General features: G+C 46.5%; 1 protein-coding gene across 8 annotated transcripts in view; it reads left to right on the top strand.

The window, feature by feature from the left end:
* The window catches only part of MID1 (midline 1), a 717,600-nt gene that overhangs the window by 402,712 nt on the left and 290,461 nt on the right, over positions 1–24,427 (top strand). Inside the window, exon 1 of one of the 8 annotated variants that reach the window (XM_063955551.1) lies at positions 19,239–19,540. The exons of the other annotated variants lie outside the window; for them this stretch is intronic. The gene's annotated coding sequence lies outside the window, so the exon portion shown is untranslated. Of the gene's footprint in view, positions 1–19,238; positions 19,541–24,427 lie in introns of those variants that run through there. 8 annotated transcript variants of the gene reach the window in all.

Raw genomic sequence — 24,427 nt, 5'->3', positions numbered from 1 at the left:
CTCTGACGTTTTGCAACATGTAAAGGAAATGTAAGTGACACATATTTTCCCACTTGCTTTGGTTTCTTTTGATTCTGTTTGTTTTACTCTACCCTTGTTTTGTTATAGGGACATAAAAACTATTTATGGCAAGATAACAAAGTCATCCCTTACATGCTGGACTAGTCTGCTGTGTATAGCGTGCCTCCAGATTGAAGGCTCCCTTTCCTTTCTACAGTTATTATGTAGATATATTGGTTAGAGTACAGGTTAATGGTCTTGTTAAGATGGTAGTTTGGCTTTTACGGTCATGTAGTAGAGTGGGAAACAAAGGCACTTTCTTAACATTTTTTTTAGGCAAGCAAGAAAGATACTAAAAGAAAACACTATTAAACAGAGTCTGTCCTTTGTTGTTTCTGGTTCAAACATAGCAAAATATACTGGCAGCTGTTTAATAGAATATATTTTACGCAAGAGAGGTTTCAAAAGCTCACTTTTCCTATTGTATGACAGTCAATTCTGGGGTGATTTCTGTATCCTTCTCTTCCCAATGAACTGCAGCAGGTATGACTGTAGGCTACTTATACCCCTTTCACACCGCAGCTTATACCCGGTATTTTGCCGTTTTAACTGGCTTCCTAAACGGGTCAAGCTGCGATGTGAAAGGGTCCCCTTCAATTTACCGTTTTCAAAATACCGGTATTTTGAAACGGTAAAAAAGCAGGGTTTTACCCGTTTCAGTCCCATTTCACTGTGCAGTGTGAAAGGGTCTGAAACGGTATTTGCAAGCCCCAGAAGATGATAGGCTGTCTCCATGTGTGATGTCACCAGCCACAACCAGGAAACAGCTTGGAAAACACAGGAGACACATGAGAGAGTGGCTTTATAAACGTTTAAATGTGAAAAACACGGAAAAAAATGGCGTGGGGTCCCCCCTCCAAAGCATAACCAGCCTCGGGCTCTTCGAGCTGGTCCTGGTTCTAAAAATGCGGGGAAAAAATTGACAGGGGATCCCCCGTATTTTTAAAACCAGCACCGGGCTCTGCGCCTGGTGCTGGTGCAAAAAATACGGGGGACAAAACGAGTAGGGGTCCCCCGTATTTTTCACACCAGCATCGGGCTCCACTAGCTGGACAGATAATGCCACAGCCGGGGGTCACTTTTATGCCGCGCCCTGCGGCCGTGGCATTAAATATCCAACTAGTCACCCCTGGCCGGGGTACCCTGGGGGAGTGGGGACCCCTTCAATCAAGGGGTCCCCCCCCCCCAGCCACCCAAGGGCCAGGGGTGAAGCCCGAGGCTGTCCCCCCCCATCCAATGGGCTGCGGATGGGGGGGCTGATAGCCTTGTCAAAATTGAAAGAATATTGTTTTTTACAGTAGTACTACAAGTCCCAGCAAGCCTCCCCCGCAAGCTGGTACTTGGAGAACCACAAGTACCAGCATGCGGGAGAAAAACGGGCCCGCTGGTACCTGTAGTACTACTGGGGAAAAAATACCCAAATAAAAACAGGACACACACACCGTCGACAGTAAAACTTTATTTCATACGTCGACACACACATACTTACCTATGTTCACACGCCGACATCGGTCCTCTTCTCCGTGTAGAATCCACGGATACCTGAAAAGAAAAGATCAATATACTCACCTCAGCCATGGTCCAGAGATAAATCCACGTACTTGGCAAAAAAACAAAGCGAACACCCGCTCCATGCCGGACTGAAAGGGGTCCCATGCTGACACATGGGACACCTTTCCACGAATGAGACCTGTCAGTGACAGCTGTCACAGAAAGGTCTCAAAGCCAATCAGGAAGCGCAACTTCGTTGCGCTCACCTGATTGGCTGTGCGCTGTCTGTACTGTGACAGCACATCGCAAAGCCGCTCCATTACTTTCAATGGTGGGAACTTAGCGGCTAGCGGTAAGGTCACCCGCCGGTCAGCGGCTGACCGGCGGGTGACCCCACCGCTACCCGCAAAGTTCCCACCATTGAAAGTAATGGAGCGGCTTTGCGATGTGCTGTCACAGTACAGACAGCGCCCAGCCAATCAGGTGAGCGCCACGGAAGTAGCGCTTCCTGATTGGCTGAAGGGACTTCAGTGACAGGAGTCACGTGATGTCCCGGCATTCGGGGAGAGGGGTCTCATATGTTAGCATGGGACCCCTTTCGGTCCGCAGGTCCGGGTGTTCGTTTTCTTTTTTTGCCAAGTCCGTGGATTTATCTCTGGACCATGGCTGAGGTGAGTATATTGAACTTTTATTTTCAGGTACCCCTGGATTCTACATGGAGAAGAGGACCGATGTCGGCGTGTGAACATAGGTAAGTATGTGTGTGTCGGCAGTGTGTAATAAAGTTTTACTGTCGACGGTGTCTGTGTCCTGTTTTTATTTGGGTATTTTTTTTCCATTAGAACTACAGGTACCAGCGGGCCAGTTTTTCTCCCGCATGCTGGTACTTGTGGTTCTCCAAGTACCAGCTTGCGGGGGAGGCTTGCTGGGACTTGTAGTACTACTGGAAAAAACAATATCTTTTCATTTACAACAAAGGCTATCAGCCCCCCCATCCGCAGCCCATTGGATGGGGGGGACGGCCTCGGGCTTCACCCCTGGCCCTTGGGTGGCTGGGGGGGGGGACCCCTTGATTGAAGGGGTCCCCACTCCCCCAGGGTACCCCGGCCAGGGGTGACTAGTTGGATATTTAATGCCACGGCCGCAGGGCACGGCATAAAAGTGACCCCCGGCTGTGGCATTATCTGTCCAGCTAGTGGAGCCCGATGCTGGTGTGAAAAATATGGGGGACCCCTACTCGTTTTGTCCCCCGTATTTTTTGCACCAGCACCAGGCGCAGAGCCCGGTGCTGGTTTTAAAAATACGGGGGATCCCCTGTCAATTTTTCCCCCGCATTTTTAGAACCAGGACCAGCTCGAAGAGCCCGAGGCTGGTTATGCTTTGGAGGGGGGACCCCACGCCATTTTTTTCCGTGTTTTTAACCATTCCATCTTTAAAAAAAAATAATATTTTTAAAAAATATATAAATAATACTTGTGCCTCCAAAAAAGACAAACCAAGTACCTAATCCCATCTAATAAAAATAGATATGCTTCAAGCTGCTGGGTTCCATCGTACGACTATCCAAATTATTAATAATGAATTAATTAGTGATTAATAATAATGTGTGGGCCAGAAAAGTCCATTTATAATGACAACCACTGTTTTCTATGGGTGAAACGGGTTCAGTGTGAAAGGTACCAAAACGGGAATGAAATGGTAATTTACTGGTTACAACATGAGATGTGAAAGGGGTTTAACTGCTCAGACCCGTTTTAAGAACCGTTTCAAATACCATTTCAAAAGCAGGTTTTGCGATGTGAAAGCAGCATTACAGTACTATGCTGTGCGAAAACGCACAGCAGCGATCAGATCTGAATTACCCCCTAAGTTGCTTATCCTTCACTGCCAGTAGTCCAAACCCTAATAATGGACACTCATCCAAATTTGCCCAGCATTGCTTTGTGTTTAGCAAATTAATTTCTAATTTGTCTTTTTCCAGTTGTTTATCCCAAACAGGTTCCTAGATTTACGTAAAATGGTTTTTGCATGTATATGACCAAATTAGCCACAGAACAATGGGGGTCATTCCGAGTTGTTCGCACGCAAGCTGCTTTTAGCAGCTTTGCACACGCTAAGCCGCAGCCTACTGGGAGTGAATCTTAGCATATTAAAATTGCGAACGAAAGATTCTCAAAATTGCGACTACACACCTCTTAGCAGTTTCTGAGTAGCTCCAGACTTACTCGGCATCTGCGATCAGTTCAGTGCTTGTCGTTCCTGGTTTGACGTCACAAACACACCCAGCGTTCGCCCAGACACTCCTCCGTTTCTCCAGCCACTCCCGCGTTTTTCCCAGAAACGGTTGCGTTTTTTCGCACACACCCATAAAACGGCCTGTTTCCGCCCAGAAACACCCACTTCCTGTCAATCACATTACGAGCACCAGAACGAAGAAAAAACCGTGAGTAAAATACCTAACTGCATAGCAAATTTACTTGGCGCAGTCGCACTGCGGACATTGCGCATGCGCATTAGCGACTAATCGCTCCGTTGCGACAAAAAAATAACGAGCGATCAACTCGGAATGACCCCCAATGTATTTATTTATCTACTTGTGTTGGTGCTGCCAGGTCAGCTAGGTAACCCTGGGGTCATATGAAATGCAAAGACTGCACTTTTAAACTGTAATTAAAGGGTCAGTGCATGCCTGTAGATTAACATCAATACAGCTTTGCAACAGATATGTGTCTAGTTTAGAGTGTAGATAAATTAAGGCATACTTGTCTACTTTTTTGGAATGCCCAGGAGACTCCTCCGTTTTGGTGAGTTCTTCTGGGATTCCGGACCAGTACAAACCCACCCACATCCTGTAAACTTCTGCAGCAATTTGCTGTCAATCATGACCCCACCTCAGGCTGCAAAATGCCGCAAATCATCGATACGATGCCTGTGCTCCAGGGATCTCTCCCTCCATATTTCAAAGAGGGTATTCCCACCGAGTTGACAACTAGAAAACAAAGCAATATATTAGTAATCAGACACTTAAGCTGGCCATACACTAGGGCGGCGGCTTAGCGTGTGCACTGCTGCGAAAAGCGGCTAGCTAGCGAACAACTCGGAATGAGGGCCAATGACTTTTTAAAGAACACAAATTGGCTTTTTAGCTTAAATACTGTACACACCTCTTTATAATCCAATCTTTAATTGCACGTCATATGTATCACAAGGTGATTTATAATGTACTTGCTGTAATAGCAAATTGATGGGGTTTTTGTTTTTTGTTTTTAGAAAATACATAGGTGTTAAGAAATGGTTGTGTTATAAAGGGAGCTGATATAAAGAGGGATAGATTTAGGGGTTACCCAGCACCCAACAATTTTATTATTTTCATTGCGGGGTTATTGGGGGTCATTCTGACCCGATCGCTCGCTGCAGTTTGTCGCAGCGATCGGATGGGAACTGCGCATGCGTCAGCGCCACAGTGCGCCAACGCATGGCAGCCGTCATTACCTAGCGATTGCCTCTGAGACAGCGGTGTTAAGCCACCGTTTAGGGGGCACGGTCCGACCAACGCAGGCGTGGCCGGACCGTTGGGGGAGGCGGGTCGCAGTGGCTGCGTGACGTCTCACGCAGCCGCTGCGGCCAGTGGCAGCGTCAATCAACTCCCGGCCAGCCGCAGGAGCTGCGCTGGCCGGGAGTTACTCCACAAAAACAAAAGCATCGCCGCTGTGTGATGCTTTTGTATTTGTGCGGGGAAGGGGGGGGCAGACTGACATGCGAGGCGGACTAGCCCTGTGCTGGGCATCCCCCCGCATGTCAGGGAGGATGATCGTAGCTGTGCTAAATTTAGCACTGCTACGATCAACTCGGACTGACCCCCATAAGCCCTCATTTGACAATTGCCATTTTAATATAATCATAGTTGCCGACATTCTGGCAGAAGGCAGCCAGGTCGGCTCAGCTGAGGGCGTGGTGCAGCACAGGGGGGTCGTGAAGGGGGGTGCAGGGGGTGTGGCACAGCACAGAGAGGTGTGATGGGGAGGAGCGGGGGGCATGGCTGTAGGATTTCATCATCGTGGCCCCATCCCCACAGCTGGGCACTGTATATATGTAGGAGCCCCCGCCAAAGAAATTAAATTTAAGCGGGACAGAAGCCCGCCGCCGAGGGGGCGGGGCTTCTCCCTCAGCACTCACCAGCGCCATTTTTTCTCCACAGCAAGCTGAGAGGAAGCTCCCCAGGCTCTCCCCTGCTGATACACGGTAGAAGAGGGTTGAAAAGAGAGGGGGGGGCACATAATTAGGCGCAAAAAAGTATATAAACAGCAGCTACTGGGATAACATTAAGTTACTGTGTTATTCCTGGGTTATATATAGAGATGAGCGGGTTCGGTTTCTCTGAATCCGAACCCGCACGAACTTCATGTTTTTTTCACGGGTCCGAGCAGACTCGGATCCTCCCGCCTTGCTCGGTTAACCCGAGCGCGCCCGAACGTCATCATGACGCTGTCGGATTCTCGCGAGACTCGGATTCTATATAAGGAGCCGCGCGTCGCCGCCATTTTCACACGTGCATTGAGATTGATAGGGAGAGGACGTGGCTGGCGTCCTCTCCATTTAGATTAGGGTTGAGAGAGAGAGAGAGAGATTGACCTGAGGCTGTGATACTGTAGAAGAGAGTGCAGAGTTTAGTGACTGACGACCACAGTGACCACCAGACAGTGCAGTTGTTTGTTTTATTTAATATATCCGTTCTCTGCCTGAAAAAAACGATACACACAGTGACTCAGTCACATACCATATCTGTGTGCACTGCTCAGCCCAGTGTGCTGCATCATTGTATATATATATCTGACTGTGCTCAGCTCACACAGCTTATAATTGTGGGGGAGACTGGGGAGCACTGCAGTGCCAGTTATAGGTTATAGCAGGAGCCAGGAGTACATAATATTATATTAAAATTAAACAGTGCACACTTTTGCTGCAGGAGTGCCACTGCCAGTGTGACTAGTGACCAGTGACCTGACCACCAGTATATATAATATTAGTAGCATACTATCTCTTTATCAACCAGTCTATATTAGCAGCAGACACAGTACAGTGCGGTAGTTCACGGCTGTGGCTACCTCTGTGTCGGCACTCGGCAGCCCGTCCATAATTGTATATACCACCTAACCGTGGTTTTTTTTTCTTTCTTTATAGTCATACTAGTTACGAGTATACTATCTCTTTATCAACCAGTCTATATTAGCAGCAGACACAGTACAGTGCGGTAGTTCACGGCTGTGGCTACCTCTGTGTCGGCACTCGGCAGCCCGTCCATAATTGTATATACCACCTAACCGTGGTTTTTTTTTCTTTCTTTATACATACATACTAGTTACGAGTATACTATCTCTTTATCAACCAGTCTATATTAGCAGCAGACACAGTACAGTGCGGTAGTTCACGGCTGTGGCTACCTCTGTGTCGGCACTCGGCAGCCCGTCCATAATTGTATATACCACCTAACCGTGGTTTTTTTTTCTTTCTTTATACATACATACTAGTTACGAGTATACTATCTCTTTATCAACCAGTCTATATATTAGCAGCAGACACAGTACAGTGCGGTAGTTCACGGCTGTGGCTACCTCTGTGTCTGCACTCGGCAGCCCGTCCATAATTGTATATACCACCTAACCGTGGTTTTTTTTTCTTTCTTTATACATACATACTAGTTACGAGTATACTATCTCTTTATCAACCAGTCTATATATTAGCAGCAGACACAGTACAGTGCGGTAGTTCACGGCTGTGGCTACCTCTGTGTCGGCACTCGGCAGCCCGTCCATAATTGTATATACCACCTAACCGTGGTTTTTTTTTCTTTCTTTATACATACATACTAGTTACGAGTATACTATCTCTTTATCAACCAGTCTATATTAGCAGCAGACACAGTACAGTGCGGTAGTTCACGGCTGTGGCTACCTCTGTGTCGGCACTCGGCAGCCCGTCCATAATTGTATATACCACCTAACCGTGTTTTTTTTTTCTTTCTTTATACATACATACTAGTTACGAGTATACTATCTCTTTATCAACCAGTCTATATATTAGCAGCAGACACAGTACAGTGCGGTAGTTCACGGCTGTGGCTACCTCTGTGTCGGCACTCGGCAGCCCGTCCATAATTGTATATACCACCTAACCGTGGTTTTTTTTTCTTTCTTTATACATACATACTAGTTACGAGTATACTATCTCTTTATCAACCAGTCTATATATTAGCAGCAGACACAGTACAGTGCGGTAGTTCACGGCTGTGGCTACCTCTGTGTCGGCACTCGGCAGCCCGTCCATAATTGTATATACCACCTAACCGTGGTTTTTTTTTCTTTCTTTATACATACATACTAGTTACGAGTATACTATCTCTTTATCAACCAGTCTATATTAGCAGCAGACACAGTACAGTGCGGTAGTTCACGGCTGTGGCTACCTCTGTGTCGGCACTCGGCAGCCCGTCCATAATTGTATATACCACCTAACCGTGGTTTTTTTTTCTTTCTTTATACATACATACTAGTTACGAGTATACTATCTCTTTATCAACCAGTCTATATATTAGCAGCAGACACAGTACAGTGCGGTAGTTCACGGCTGTGGCTACCTCTGTGTCGGCACTCGGCAACCCGTCCATAATTGTATATACCACCTAACCGTGTTTTTTTTTTCTTTCTTTATAGTCATACTAGTTACGAGTATACTATCTCTTTATCAACCAGTCTATATTAGCAGCAGACACAGTACAGTGCGGTAGTTCACGGCTGTGGCTACCTCTGTGTCGGCACTCGGCAGCCCGTCCATAATTGTATATACCACCTAACCGTGTTTTTTTTTTCTTTCTTTATACATACATACTAGTTACGAGTATACTATCTCTTTATCAACCAGTCTATATTAGCAGCAGACACAGTACAGTGCGGTAGTTCACGGCTGTGGCTACCTCTGTGTCGGCACTCGGCAGCCCGTCCATAATTGTATATACCACCTAACCGTGGTTTTTTTTTCTTTCTTTATACATACATACTAGTTACGAGTATACTATCTCTTTATCAACCAGTCTATATATTAGCAGCAGACACAGTACAGTGCGGTAGTTCACGGCTGTGGCTACCTCTGTGTCGGCACTCGGCAGCCCGTCCATAATTGTATATACCACCTAACCGTGGTTTTTTTTTCTTCTTTATACATACATACTACTACGACATCTCTTTATCAACCAGTCTATATTAGCAGCAGACACAGTACAGTACGGTAGTTCACGGCTGTGGCTACCTCTGTGTCTGCACTCGGCAGGCAGTCCGTCCATAATTGTATACCACCTAACCGTGGTTTTTTTTTCTTTCTTCTTTATACATACATAGTTACATAGACATCTCTTTATCAACCAGTCTATATTAGCAGCAGACACAGTACAGTACGGTAGTTCACGGCTGTGGCTACCTCTGAGTCTGCACTCGGCAGGCAGTCCGTCCATAATTGTATACCACCTAACCGTGGTTTTTTTTTCTTTCTTCTTTATACATACATAGTTACATAGACATCTCTTTATCAACCAGTCTATATTAGCAGCAGACACAGTACAGTACGGTAGTTCACGGCTGTGGCTACCTCTGTGTCTGCACTCGGCAGGCAGTCCATAATTGTATACTAGTATCCATCTCCATTGTTTACCTGAGGTGCCTTTTAGTTGTGCCTATTAAAATATGGAGAACAAAAATGTTGAGGTTCCAAAATTAGGGAAAGATCAAGATCCACTTCCACCTCGTGCTGAAGCTGCTGCCACTAGTCATGGCCGAGACGATGAAATGCCAGCAACGTCGTCTGCCAAGGCCGATGCCCAATGTCATAGTACAGAGCATGTCAAATCCAAAACACCAAATATCAGAAAAAAAAGGACTCCAAAACCTAAAATAAAATTGTCGGAGGAGAAGCGTAAACTTGCCAATATGCCATTTACGACACGGAGTGGCAAGGAACGGCTGAGGCCCTGGCCTATGTTCATGGCTAGTGGTTCAGCTTCACATGAGGATGGAAGCACTCAGCCTCTCGCTAGAAAAATGAAAAGACTCAAGCTGGCAAAAGCAGCACAGCAAAGAACTGTGCATTCTTCGAAATCCCAAATCCACAAGGAGAGTCCAATTGTGTCGGTTGCGATGCCTGACCTTCCCAACACTGGACGTGAAGAGCATGCGCCTTCCACCATTTGCACGCCCCCTGCAAGTGCTGGAAGGAGCACCCGCAGTCCAGTTCCTGATAGTCAGATTGAAGATGTCAGTGTTGAAGTACACCAGGATGAGGAGGATATGGGTGTTGCTGGCGCTGGGGAGGAAATTGACCAGGAGGATTCTGATGGTGAGGTGGTTTGTTTAAGTCAGGCACCCGGGGAGACACCTGTTGTCCGTGGGAGGAATATGGCCGTTGACATGCCAGGTGAAAATACCAAAAAAATCAGCTCTTCGGTGTGGAGGTATTTCACCAGAAATGCGGACAACAGGTGTCAAGCCGTGTGTTCCCTTTGTCAAGCTGTAATAAGTAGGGGTAAGGACGTTAACCACCTCGGAACATCCTCCCTTATACGTCACCTGCAGCGCATTCATAATAAGTCAGTGACAAGTTCAAAAACTTTGGGTGACAGCGGAAGCAGTCCAGTGACCAGTAAATCCCTTCCTCTTGTAACCAAGCTCACGCAAACCACCCCACCAACTCCCTCAGTGTCAATTTCCTCCTTCCCCAGGAATGCCAATAGTCCTGCAGGCCATGTCACTGGCAATTCTGACGAGTCCTCTCCTGCCTGGGATTCCTCCGATGCATCCTTGCGTGTAACGCCTACTGCTGCTGGCGCTGCTGTTGTTGCCGCTGGGAGTCGATGGTCATCCCAGAGGGGAAGTCGTAAGCCCACTTGTACTACTTCCAGTAAGCAATTGACTGTTCAACAGTCCTTTGCGAGGAAGATGAAATATCACAGCAGTCATCCTACTGCAAAGCGGATAACTGAGTCCTTGACAACTATGTTGGTGTTAGATGTGCGTCCGGTATCCGCCGTTAGTTCACAGGGAACTAGACAATTTATTGAGGCAGTGTGCCCCCGTTACCAAATACCATCTAGGTTCCACTTCTCTAGGCAGGCGATACCGAGAATGTACACGGACGTCAGAAAAAGACTCACCAGTGTCCTAAAAAATGCAGTTGTACCCAATGTCCACTTAACCACGGACATGTGGACAAGTGGAGCAGGGCAGGGTCAGGACTATATGACTGTGACAGCCCACTGGGTAGATGTATGGACTCCCGCCGCAAGAAAAGCAGCGGCGGCACCAGTAGCAGCATCTCGCAAACGCCAACTCTTTCCTAGGCAGGCTACGCTTTGTATCACCGCTTTCCAGAATACGCACACAGCTGAAAACCTCTTACGGCAACTGAGGAAGATCATCGCGGAATGGCTTACCCCAATTGGACTCTCCTGTGGATTTGTGGCATCGGACAACGCCAGCAATATTGTGTGTGCATTAAATATGGGCAAATTCCAGCACGTCCCATGTTTTGCACATACCTTGAATTTGGTGGTGCAGAATTTTTTAAAAAACGACAGGGGCGTGCAAGAGATGCTGTCGGTGGCCAGAAGAATTGCGGGACACTTTCGGCGTACAGGCACCACGTACAGAAGACTGGAGCACCACCAAAAACTACTGAACCTGCCCTGCCATCATCTGAAGCAAGAAGTGGTAACGAGGTGGAATTCAACCCTCTATATGCTTCAGAGGTTGGAGGAGCAGCAAAAGGCCATTCAAGCCTATACAATTGAGCACGATATAGTAGGTGGAATGCACCTGTCTCAGGCGCAGTGGAGAATGATTTCAACGTTGTGCAAGGTTCTGATGCCCTTTGAACTTGCCACACGTGAAGTCAGTTCAGACACTGCCAGCCTGAGTCAGGTCATTCCCGTCATCAGGCTTTTGCAGAAGATGCTGGAGACATTGAAGGAGGAGCTAACACGGAGCGATTCCGCTAGGCATGTGGGACTTGTGGATGGAGCCCTTAATTCGCTTAACAAGGATTCACGGGTGGTCAATCTGTTGAAATCAGAGCACTACATTTTGGCCACCGTGCTCGATCCTAGATTTAAAGCCTACCTTGGATCTCTCTTTCCGGCAGACACAAGTCTGCTGGGGTTGAAAGACCTGCTGGTGACAAAATTGTCAAGTCAAGCGGAACGCGACCTGTCAACATCTCCTCCTTCACATTCTCCCGCAACTGGGGGTGCGAGGAAAAGGCTCAGAATTCCGAGCCCACCCGCTGGCGGTGATGTAGGGCAGTCTGGAGCGACTGCTGATGCTGACATCTGGTCCGGACTGAAGGACCTGACAACGATTACGGACATGTCGTCTACTGTCACTGCATATGATTCTCTCAACATTGATAGAATGGTGGAGGATTATATGAGTGACCGCATCCAAGTAGGCACGTCACACAGTCCGTACTTATACTGGCAGGAAAAAGAGGCAATTTGGAGGCCCTTGCACAAACTGGCTTTATTCTACCTAAGTTGCCCTCCCACAAGTGTGTACTCCGAAAGAGTGTTTAGTGCCGCCGCTCACCTTGTCAGCAATCGGCGTACGAGGTTACATCCAGAAAATGTGGAGAAGATGATGTTCATTAAAATGAATTATAATCAATTCCTCCGCGGAGACATTGACCAGCAGCAATTGCCTCCACAAAGTACACAGGGAGCTGAGATGGTGGATTCCAGTGGGGACGAATTGATAATCTGTGAGGAGGGGGATGTACACGGTGATATATCGGAGGGTGATGATGAGGTGGACATCTTGCCTCTGTAGAGCCAGTTTGTGCAAGGAGAGATTAATTGCTTCTTTTTTGGGGGGGGTCCAAACCAACCCGTCATATCAGTCACAGTCGTGTGGCAGACCCTGTCACTGAAATGATGGGTTGGTTAAAGTGTGCATGTCCTGTTTTGTTTATACAACATAAGGGTGGGTGGGAGGGCCCAAGGACAATTCCATCTTGCACCTCTTTTTTCTTTTCTTTTTCTTTGCATCATGTGCTGATTGGGGAGGTTTTTTTGGAAGGGACATCCTGCGTGACACTGCAGTGCCACTCCTAAATGGGCCCGGTGTTTGTGTCGGCCACTAGGGTCGCTAATCTTACTCACACAGTCAGCTACCTCATTGCGCCTCTTTTTTTCTTTGCGTCATGTGCTGTTTGGGGAGGGTTTTTTGGAAGGGACATCCTGCGTGACACTGCAGTGCCACTCCTAGATGGGCCCGGTGTTTGTGTCGGCCACTAGGGTCGCTAATCTTACTCACACAGCTACCTCATTGCGCCTCTTTTTTTCTTTGCGTCATGTGCTGTTTGGGGAGGGTTTTTTGGAAGGGACATCCTGCGTGACACTGCAGTGCCACTCCTAGATGGGCCCGGTGTTTGTGTCGGCCACTAGGGTCGCTAATCTTACTCACACAGCTACCTCATTGCGCCTCTTTTTTTCTTTGCGTCATGTGCTGTTTGGGGAGGGTTTTTTGGAATGGCCATCCTGCGTGACACTGCAGTGCCACTCCTAGATGGGCCCGGTGTTTGTGTCGGCCACTAGGGTCGCTAATCTTACTCACACAGCTACCTCATTGCGCCTCTTTTTTTCTTTGCGTCATGTGCTGTTTGGGGAGGGTTTTTTGGAAGGGACATCCTGCGTGACACTGCAGTGCCACTCCTAGATGGGCCCGGTGTTTGTGTCGGCCACTAGGGTCGCTTATCTTACTCACACAGCGACCTCGGTGCAAATTTTAGGACTAAAAATAATATTGTGAGGTGTGAGGTATTCAGAATAGACTGAAAATGAGTGTAAATTATGGTTTTTGAGGTTAATAATACTTTGGGATCAAAATGACCCCCAAATGCTATGATTTAAGCTGTTTTTTAGTGTTTTTTGAAAAAAACACCCGAATCCAAAACACACCCGAATCCGACAAAAAAAATTCGGTGAGGTTTTGCCAAAACGCGTTCGAACCCAAAACACGGCCGCGGAACCGAACCCAAAACCAAAACACAAAACCCGAAAAATTTCAGGCGCTCATCTCTAGTTATATAGCACTGGGGTGTGTGCTGGCATACTCTCTCTCTGTCTCTCCAAAGGGCCTCGTGGGGGCAACTGTCTTCAGAAAGGACATTCCCTGTGTGTGTGGTGTGTCGGTACGCTTGTGTCGACATGTCTGATGTGGAAGGCTATGTGGGAGAAGAGCAGGAGCAAATGAATGTGGTGTCTCCGCCGACTGCGCAGACACCTGATTGGATGGATATGTGGAAGGTTTTAAATGATAATGTAAATTCCTTGCATAAAAGATTAGACAAGGCTGATGCATTGGGACAGGCAGGGTCTCAACCCGTGCCTGATCCTATGTCGCAGGGACCGTCGGGGTCTCATAAGCGCCCACTATCCAAAATTGTTGACACAGATACCGACATGGATTCTGACTCCAGCGTCGATTACGATGATGCAAAGTTACAGCCAAAGTTGGCTAAATCACTCCGATATATGATTATAGCAATTAAGGAGGTTTTGCACATCACAGAGGAAACCCCTGTCCCTGACACAAGGGTTTATATGTATAAGGGAAAGAAACCTGAGGTAACTTTTCCCCCCTCACACGAACTGAATGAGTTATGTGAAAAAGCTTGGGAATCTCCAGATAAAAAACTGCAGATTTCCAAACGGATTCTTATGGCGTATCCTTTCCCGCCAACGGACAGGTTACGATGGGAATCCTCCCCTAGGGTGGACAAAGCTTTAACACGCTTATCCAAAAAAGGTAGCCCTGCCGTCCCAGGATACGGCTACCCTCAAGTATGCTGCTGATCGCAAACAGGAGGGTACCCTGAAGTCCATTTATACACATTCAGGTACCTTGCTCAGACCGGCAATCGCGTCGGCCTGGGTCTGTAGTGCAGTAGCGGCATGGACTGATACCTTATCAGAGGAGTTTGATACCCTAGATAGGGATACTGTTTTATTGACCCTGGGGCATATTAAAGACGCTGTCCTTTATATGAGAGATGCTCAAAGAGACATTAGTCTGCTGGGTTCTAGAATAAATGCTATGTCGATTTCTGCCAGAAGGGTCCTGTGGACTCGGCAATGGACAGGTGATGCCGACTCAAAACGAGATATGGAGGTTTTACCTTACAGGGGTGAGGAATTGTTCGGTGAAGGTCTCTCGGACCTGGTCTCCACAGCTACGGCTGGAAAGTCAAATTTTTTTGCCTTATGTTCCCTCACAGCCTAAGAGAGCACCGCATTATCAAATGCAGTCCTTTCGTTCACAAAGAAACAAGAAAGTCTGAGGTGCGTCCTTTTTTGCCAGAGGGAGGGGCAGAGGAAAGAAGCTGCACAATACAGCTAGTTCCCAAGAACAGAAGTCCTCCCCGGCCTCTGCAAAATCCACCGCATGACGCTGGGGCTCCACTGGCGGAGTCGGGGAGTGGGGGCGCGTCTTCGGAATTTCAGCCACATGTGGGTTCACTCCCAGGTGGATCCCTGGGCAATAGAAATTGTGTCTCAGGGTTACAAGCTGGAATTCGAAGAGGTGCCTCCACGCCGGTTTTTCAAATCGGCCCTACCGTCTTCCCCCCTAGAGAGGGAGATAGTGTAAAATGCAATACAAAAATTGTATCTTCAGCAGGTGGTGGTCGAGGTTCCCCTCCTTCAACAGGGAAGGGGTTATTATTCGACCATGTTTGTGGTTCCGAAACCGGACGGTTCGGTCAGACCCATATTGAATATAAAATCTCTGAACCTATACTTGAAGAGGTTCAAGTTCAAGATGGAATCACTAAGAGCGGTCATCGCCAGCCTGGAAGGGGGGGATTTTATGGTGTCACTGGACATAAAGGATGCGTACCTTCATGTCCCCATTTATCCACCTCATCAGGCGTACCTAAGATTTGTCATTACCAATTTCAGACGTTGCCATTTGGTCTCTCAACGGCTCCGAGGATTTTCACCAAGGTAATGGCGGAAATGATGGTGCTCCTGCGCAAGCAGGGTGTCACAATTATCCCGTACTTGGACGATCTCCTCATAAAAGCGAGATGAAGAGAGCAGTTGCTGAACAGCGTATCTCTTTCACTAAAAGTGTTACAACAACACGGCTGGATTCTCAATATCCCAAAGTCGCAGTTGGTTCCTACGACTCGGCTGCCTTTCTTGGGCATGATTCTGGACACGACCCAGAAAAGGGTTTATCTTCCGATAGAAAAAGCCCAGGAACTTATGACTCTGGTCAGGAACCTTTTGAAATCAAGACAGGTGTCCGTGCATCATTGCCCTCGAGTCCTGGGAAAGATGGTGGCCTCATACGAGGCCATTCCCTTTGGCAGGTTCCATGCGAGAACTTTCCAATGGGATCTGTTGGACAAGTGGTCCGGATCACATCTACAGATGCATCGGTTGATCACCCTGTCTCCCAGGGCCAGGGTGTCGCTCCTGTGGTGGCTGCAGAGTGCTCACCTTCTCGAGGGCCGCAGATTCGGCATTCAGGATTGGATCCTGGTGACCACGGACGCAAGCCTCCGAGGGTGGGGAGCAGTCACACAGGGAAGAAATTTCCAGGGTCTTTGATCAAGTCAAGAGACTTGTCTGCACATCAACATCCTGGAACTAAGGGCCATATACAACGCCCTACGTCAAGCGGAGGCCTTACTTCGCGACCAACCAGTTCTGATCCAGTCAGACAACATCACCGCAGTGGCTCATGTAAACCGCCAAGGCGGCACAAGGAGCAGAGCGGCAATGGCGGAAGCTACCAGGATTCTTCGCTGGGCGGAAAATCATGTAAGCGCACTGTCAACTGTGTTCATTCCGGGAGTGGACAACTGGGAAGCAGACTTCCTCAGCAGACACGACCTACACCCGGGAGAGTGGGGACTTCATCCAGAAGTCTTCGCACAGATTGTGAGTCGGTGGGAACTGCCACAGATAGACATGATGGCGTCCCGCCTCAACAAAAAGCTACAGAGGTATTGCGCCAGGTCCAGAGACCCTCAGGCAGTAGCGGTAGACGCCCTTGTGACACCGTGGGTGTTCCGGTCCGTCTATGTATTTCCTCCTCTTCCTCTCATACCCAAGGTGTTGAGAATAGTTAGAAGAAAAGGAGTGAGAACAATCCTCGTTGTTCCAGATTGGCCACGACGGACCTGGTATCCAGATCTGCAGGAAATGCTCACAGACGCTCCGTGGCCTCTTCCTCTGCAACAGGGACCCTGTCTGTTCCAAGACTTAACGCGGCTGCGTTTGACGGCATGGCGGTTGAACGCCGGATCCTAGCGGAAAAAGGTATTCCGGTTGAGGTTATCCCTACGCTGATAAAGGCTAGGAAGGAAGTAACAGCAAAACATTATCACCGTATATGGCGAAGATATGTTTCTTGGTGTGAGGCCAGGAATGCTCCTATGGAAGAATTCCATCTGGGCCGTTTCCTTCACTTCCTACAAACTGGAGTGGATTTGGGCCTTAAATTAGGCTCCATTAAGGTCCAGATTTCGGCCCTATCCATTTTCTTTCAAAAATAATTGGCTTCTCTCCCATAAGTTCAGACTTTTGTTAAGGGAGTACTGCATATTCAGCCTCCGTTTGTGCCTCCGGTGGCGCCTTGGGACCTTAATGTGGTCTTGGACTTCCTAAAGTCACACTGGTTTGAACCACTGAAAATGGTGGAGTTGAAATATCTCACTTGGAAGGTGGTCATGTTATTAGCCCTGGCTTCGGCTAGGCGAGTGTCGGAATTAGCGGCTTTATCACATAAAAGCCCCTATCTGGTTTTCCATATGGATAGAGCGGAATTGCGGACACGTCCTCAGTTCCTGCCAAAAGTGGTTTCATCCTTTCATATAAACCAACCTATTGTGGTGCCTGTGGCTACACGGGACTTAGAGGATTCCGAGTCCCTTGATGTAGTCAGGGCTTTGAAAATTTATGTAGCCAGGACGGCTAGAGTCCGAAAAACAGAAGCACTGTTTGTTCTGTATGCAGCCAACAAGCTTGGCGGCCCTGCTTCAAAGCAGACTCTTGCTCGCTGGATCTGTAACACGATTCAGCAAGCGCATTCTACGGCTGGTTTGCCGTTACCAAAATCGGTCAAGGCCCATTCCACTAGGAAAGTGGGCTCTTCTTGGGCAGCTGCCCGAGGGGTCTCGGCACTACAGCTGTGTCGAGCTGCTACTTGGTCGGGTACAAACACCTTTGCAAAATTCTATAAGTTTGATACCCTGGGTGAGGAGGACCTCATGTTTGCTCAATCGGTGCTGCAGAGTCATCCGCACTCTCCCGCCCGTTTGGTAGCTTTGGTATAATCCCCATGGTCCTTACGGAGTCCCCAGCATCCTCTAGGACGTTAGAGAAAATAAGATTTTACTTACCGGTAAATCTATTTCTCGTAGTCCGTAGAGGATGCTGGGCGCCCGTCCCAAGTGCGGACTTCTTCTGCAATACTTGTATATAATTATTGCTTCAATAAGGGGTACGTTATTGTTGCATCGGGCGTGAACTGATGCTATGTTATTGTCATACTGTTTACTGGATTGTTATCACAAGTTATACGGTGTGATTGGTGTGGCTGGTATGAATCTTGCCCTTGGATTAACAAAAATCCTTTCCTCGTACTGTCCATCTCCTCTGGGCACAGTTCTCTAACTGAGGTCTGGAGGAGGGGCAGAGAGGGAGGAGCCAGTGCACACCAGGAACTAAATTATTTCTTAAAGTGCCCATGTCTCATGCGGAGCCGTCTCTCCCCATGGTCCTTACGGAGTCCCCAGCATCCTCTACGGACTACGAGAAATAGATTTACCGGTAAGTAAAATCTTATTTTTGGGCAGTGCGCCAAATGTGCGAACTGTCCCTGTTTAAAATTTACAAACACCAAAATAAGGACTGTTATGGGTGAGTGTTGATGATGCTGGGAAAGAGGTACAAGGTCAGAGGCGGAACCAGCGGTGGTGCTAGGGGGCACCAGCCAAAATCTTGCCTAGGGCATCATATTGATTAGGGCCGGCCCTGCTGGAAACTATTTTAAAATGACAAATGATTAAAAACCAAACAACAATTCCATACATTCAACAGAACAATATGTATGACTGAATATACAGGAAGCTCTTCTGCAAACATGAATTCAGGGCTATACAGTCATTGGGCAGAAGAACAAACAATGCAATCACTGATCTTAAACAAAACCAGCTCTTGTGATGGAGTGGGAGCGAGATAACCCCACTCCCCTGCCATCTGGGGAGATAAGGTGATGATCAATGAGATAAGCAACAACAAAAAAAATCATAATAATAATTCTTAGTCTCATAAATTAACTCTTATCCATCACCAGCATTTGCATAATTGTATTATACATGGCGTTGCAGCTGCCGATCTAGTATAAAGACATGTATTATCTGTTACACCCGTAACCTGGTAACAATAAAGACACATGTACCGTGCTGCTATTAACCCTACATGTGCTGGATTATGTGTAGAATGGGAGACGCGAGCAGCAGGCAGCATGTAAATCCCTGCAATGATTTGCCTCATGGAAACCGCAGCCACGCCCCCCCTGGTCTGGATTGGACGAGCCGCCCGGTAGCCCCGGCGTGCACAGTAACTGCAAAGCCAGGGCAGTGAATGAAGTGGAGGCGGACACAGCAGCTGCCTCTCCCCGCTCCTCACTTCCCATAGGCTGACAGGGGACAAGGTCTCTGCTGAAGTTCATATTGTCCCAGCAAGAAAGTCTCAGGCTGGGGGAAGATCTCTCACCCACAGGGGATGGAGTGATGGCAGCGTCCTCCTGCTGAGCCCCGGCACACTGCTACACAGAGGAGTAGGGCACTGCTGCTGTGTTATACTGAGGAGGAAGAGGAGGAGGGCACTGCTGCATCGCTGTGTATGGATTATGGGATCGCGCTAACCATGCCTCAGGTAGGGACATGTGCTGGGAAGTGGGAGCTGGGTCCGCACCACGCGATGTGTGATCTGCGGTGGGAGAGACATTTGCCATTTATACTGATCAGTGACTGGCTTTGTTTGCAATGAGACCCCTCAGAGCCGGGCATTGGGATCCATTGTCTCCTGCCTTTTTCTTCGCTTCATTGAGATTATGTAAAAGATCTTTCTTGGAAAAGTGCAGAATTTGCTACAATTTCTTTTTTTAGACCTTTCAGTCTGGGAAATGTTACAGCATGGTATAAGTGATACTATCATATTAATATATCATACTGAGGAGAGCGAGCAGAGATAATATGGGGCTTCTCCAACAACCTGACACTCATGCAATGTGCTTGCCTCCTCCTGCTCCTCATTATTATTATTATTATTATTATTATTATTATTATTATTATTATTATTTCCCTCACACAGTTATGGTGAAAGGTCGCATTCTGTAACTACTGCCATTATATGACTATAGTATTTACTAAGCTCTGTGTGCGTGATGCGGTGTGTGCAGCTCCTGTGATCAGCGAATAGTGGCAGAGTACACCCTGGTGACAGCTGTTTATTGGAGAGGGGAATGTGAGCAATGCATCCATATGCAGAAAGTATATGAGTTCATTAGTGGCTGGGCACTGGCTCTGTAGGGAGCCTGGCAGCGCTTGCTGTGTGTGTGCTGTGTGCCTGCTTTGATCGCTTAGGTGGTAAATAGACATGGAGGGTTACTATGGGAACCTCTGCTGTAGGTTTGTGGGAACAGAAGGGATGCAGGCAGTGGACAATGGCCAGTTTGTTAGCATATGTGAAGTTATGATCAGTATTTAGCATTAAGCAAGCAGCAGATTTATGTAACCCCTGTTGACACTTATACTTGCTGTCTGCATCAGTCATATAACAGCTTTTACTAAATTGTGCAGAACATTATGAGGACAGTTTGTACCAAAACTTGTTTCTGATAATGATGCTTTGTAGCAACAATGTGCTGTGGCATTAAAACCACATACCATTTGCTGTAATCAAGCAGATAAATATTTCACTTTACTCCTCCTTATGCACACAGGACGTCATGGCATAAAGGATAGTGTGTGTGTGTGTGTGTGTGTGTGTGTGTGTGTGTGTGTGTGTGTGTGTTACAATCTCTTCATCATCGTGCATGTGACCTTCACTTGTAAGCTTCTTCCACCAGCATATAAAGGGTATCCTCCCACCAGCATGTATAGTGTGCACCAGGATGGCAAGGGTGCAAAGACATCAGTCAACACAACATGTCCCTGACCCTTGACATTCTTACATAAGTGTGTAATTCATTAGAGCATGACTGAAGATTGCACAGGAGATGTGTAATTTCTGATATATGCCTATAAATAATGTCTGAGTCTCAGTGGAGAAGAGCTGTGTTGGTGGTAAAAGCTGTTTATTCCCTTTGAAGTGATATTAGTTGGTCCTTGTTTAAGGTGACCTTTGGTGAAGCTTTTTTTTTTATCTGTAGATTCACCAGCCCCAAGACACAACGTGATAGTGTTGTTTGGTCTAGTGCCCATGCTGTCAGTATGTACTGTGCAGTGCACGCTATCCAACACTAATGCAGATTGATTGCAATTACCAGCCTGCAGAGGTCAGACTTGAAGTTTGTAATACAGACGGATACTAATGTTCTATATATACTAGCTGCATGGCATCATGGTTTGCCACTTTCTTTAAAAGCAGATCAGGAATATCAGGATCATAAAGTCAGTGTATGGCAATCCAGTCACCTTTCTGTCAGTGCCAATGTAATTCCTGTATGGTACATGTTTGTGTTATTTACATATGCAAATCCAGAGTACAATCATTTGTATGTGTAATTATATATTCATGGCAGGCAGGTTTAGTTATCAATTTACTTATTTTCCTTTCTGCAAACACACAAATGAAACTTCTTTATAAAGTCATACAATGATTCCGATTCTCTATAATTTTAAAAATATATTTATGATGGTGGTGTTGGGTTGTTTCGTTCTATTTATTTAAATTTGCACATTGCTACTTGAAATGTTATTTAATATTTGGTCTGCAATTCTTCTGCTTTATCATTTTGTTGCAAGGCCCATCGTGCAATATTGTAGGGACAAGACTTAAGAAAGTAACATTTGTTTTCATAAACACTAAGGTCTATTTGTTTTTTAGCAGTTATTTAAATATTAACTTTTATACAGCTCAGTAATTATGTAACACTATACAGAGAATAATTGCCTGTCCCTGTCCCATTGGAGTTTACAGTCTAAATTCCCTAACACACACAAGTGCCAGGATAAACAACACACAAACACAGAGAGGACATACAAACTCCACACATATCAGCCATGACTGGGAATTGAACTCATGACCTTAGTGCTGTGATGCACTAATGATAGTTTCTTTAGACTGTAAGCTCTCAGGAGCTGGGCCATTTCCGTTGTGTGCTTTTCTTTCCCCTACTTGTACCATCATCTACTCCCTGCTGCTTACAACGGCACCTATCCCTTAGGTTCTGCCACCCTGCTGCTTATTTGGGTATTATGGCCGCTGATGCAGCAATGTTTATAAACCTTGCCCATGTCCTGAAATGTTCTGCACTGTAAGTCACTTTCTTGTTTTGTCCATACTGTTTCTGTACTTTGTAATACGCTGCAGACCCCTTGTGGCACCATATAAAGAATAATAATATAAAATAATAAGGATATACCAGTTATGCTTCCTGTAAACATGTATTTTCCACCTTTAGATTACTTTAACTTTATTTTTATAGCAGATCTGTTATTTTTATCCCTCTTAGTCACAGGCGAATTTAGGGGTCATGGCGCCCATAGGCACAACAGCAATTGCTGCCCCCCCCCTCTGCCTAATATTATTATTTTCATTGATTGGTTATTAGCCCTCATTTGATGATTGCCAATTTAATATAATAGTAAAAAAGCCATGAACTATGACATTTCGTTTTATTTTTAATTATATATACATATTTACTAATTAGGACAGCTTACAGGGGCAGTCCTACCCATTTACACTCCACTTGATGCTGTATGGGGATGTGGTTAGCATCCCGGCAGTCGGGGACGCTGGAATACAGACACCACTCGGAATCCTGGTCGGCGAACGCAGACATCCCAAAGGTAAGTATCGGGGCCACTGTTAATGTTAGGACCCTGGAGGGGTGTGTGTGTTAGGGTTAGACACTATATGGGGGATCATCCTTAGCATTCACCCCCGCCCACTCTACCGGGTCTTAGCCCTAGCCGACACCCCCACTATCTTAGCCCTAGCCACCACCCCAGGCTGGTTAAGATAGGGATAAAATAATTACCCCTTCCCCTGTCTGCATTCTAATTGTCAAGATGCCAATGTCTGTCACGTGACTGCCAGGATCCTGTATGACACCCGCCGTATAGCACAGTAGAGTGGAAATATTTTGCAGTTACTTGTAAATTCTGGTCTGAAAATACTAAACAAGCATCCAAGTGCCCCCACGTGACAAGTGCCTGACCTGCCTAATGGCAAATTCACCACTGCTCCTAATATTGGAGCACTAAATATCTTCAATATAGGCACTATGTTATGGTTTGATAGAAATCTTTACATATCAGTATATAGGGGGTAATTCAGACCTGATTGCTAGGGTGCGTTTTTGGCATCCCTGCGATCAGGTAGTCGCCGCCTACAGGAAAAGGGTATTACGAGTGTGCAGGTGTGCGATCGCATTTGTAGCAGAACTGCACAAACATCAGTTTGTTCAGTTTCTGCTCAGCCCAGGACTTACTCAGCTGCTGCGATGATCGGGGCCGGAGCTGACGTCAGAAACCCTCCTTCCAAACGCCTGGTCCCTCCTACAAGCGACCTCTTCCTGTCCGCCACCTTGCGATCGCCCGTGCGATCGCTTTTTCCGCACCATGCCCGGTGCAATCGTCCGACGCGCCGGCGCATTGCGGTGCATACGCATGCGAAGTGCAGGCCTGATCGCCCGCTGTGCGAAAATGCACAGCAGCGATCAGGTCTGAATTACCCCCATAGTGTTCACTGTAGGTGCAGGGTGAAAGACAAAATTGTACACTTACAGATACTGTAGCTGTAGCGATACGTCAGATCTAAAATTAGGTCTTTCTAAATAAAAAAATGCCCTCCTCACTAATGAGCTCCTGCACCTAGAGTGACAATAGAAAAATATAAGAAAGCGCTATGCTCAAATGTGTCAGTTATTAACTCCCAAAATCTACTACCAATATTTCACCTCTATATGGACTGCTGCTTTCAAGTTAGTGGGGTGTTGAATCCCAATAGATTTTAGTATAACAATGAACAATAGTTGAAAGCGCTGTCCAATATCAAAGAGTATTTTATTTTAAAACAATTAAGATCAACAAAATCACATATCAATATAAAATCACATATATTCAATATCAGTTCCTATAAATCTCGGTTTAAGAGATCAAATTATGACAAGTGGACATAATAGCATTTCATAAAATAAATATTTCCTTTGGTGATAATTATTTGTAACACAGATGTGCACAGTGGATACAATTTCAATTTCTAATAAATAGACACACTATTTCAAGTGAATCAAATGTATCAACACTAGTAGGATGTGTATTTCTCCACAATATGCATTTGTAAGGCACTTTTTGCCCCTTAATTAATTATACAGCCTCCTGTGAATAATTATATTGCTTTCACTTGTAATTGACAGTTCCAAGCATATCAAGAGGATATAAAAATGGATCACCACATTCTTCGTTATTTATCCAATATTTGAAAAGTGCTTAAATCCTCCCGCTGGAACAGTGATGTAATTTATAGTGTTATCAATGTCACTGAATATTAAGCATGCTGTAATTACATTTGGAGCGATACAAGCTTACCGGC

The sequence above is a fragment of the Pseudophryne corroboree genome, chromosome 2 (assembly GCF_028390025.1).
Source record: "Pseudophryne corroboree isolate aPseCor3 chromosome 2, aPseCor3.hap2, whole genome shotgun sequence".
NCBI lineage: Eukaryota > Metazoa > Chordata > Amphibia > Anura > Myobatrachidae > Pseudophryne > Pseudophryne corroboree.
The sequence above is the reverse complement of the archived record's forward strand: the minus strand, read 5'-3'. Positions and strand labels throughout refer to the sequence as shown.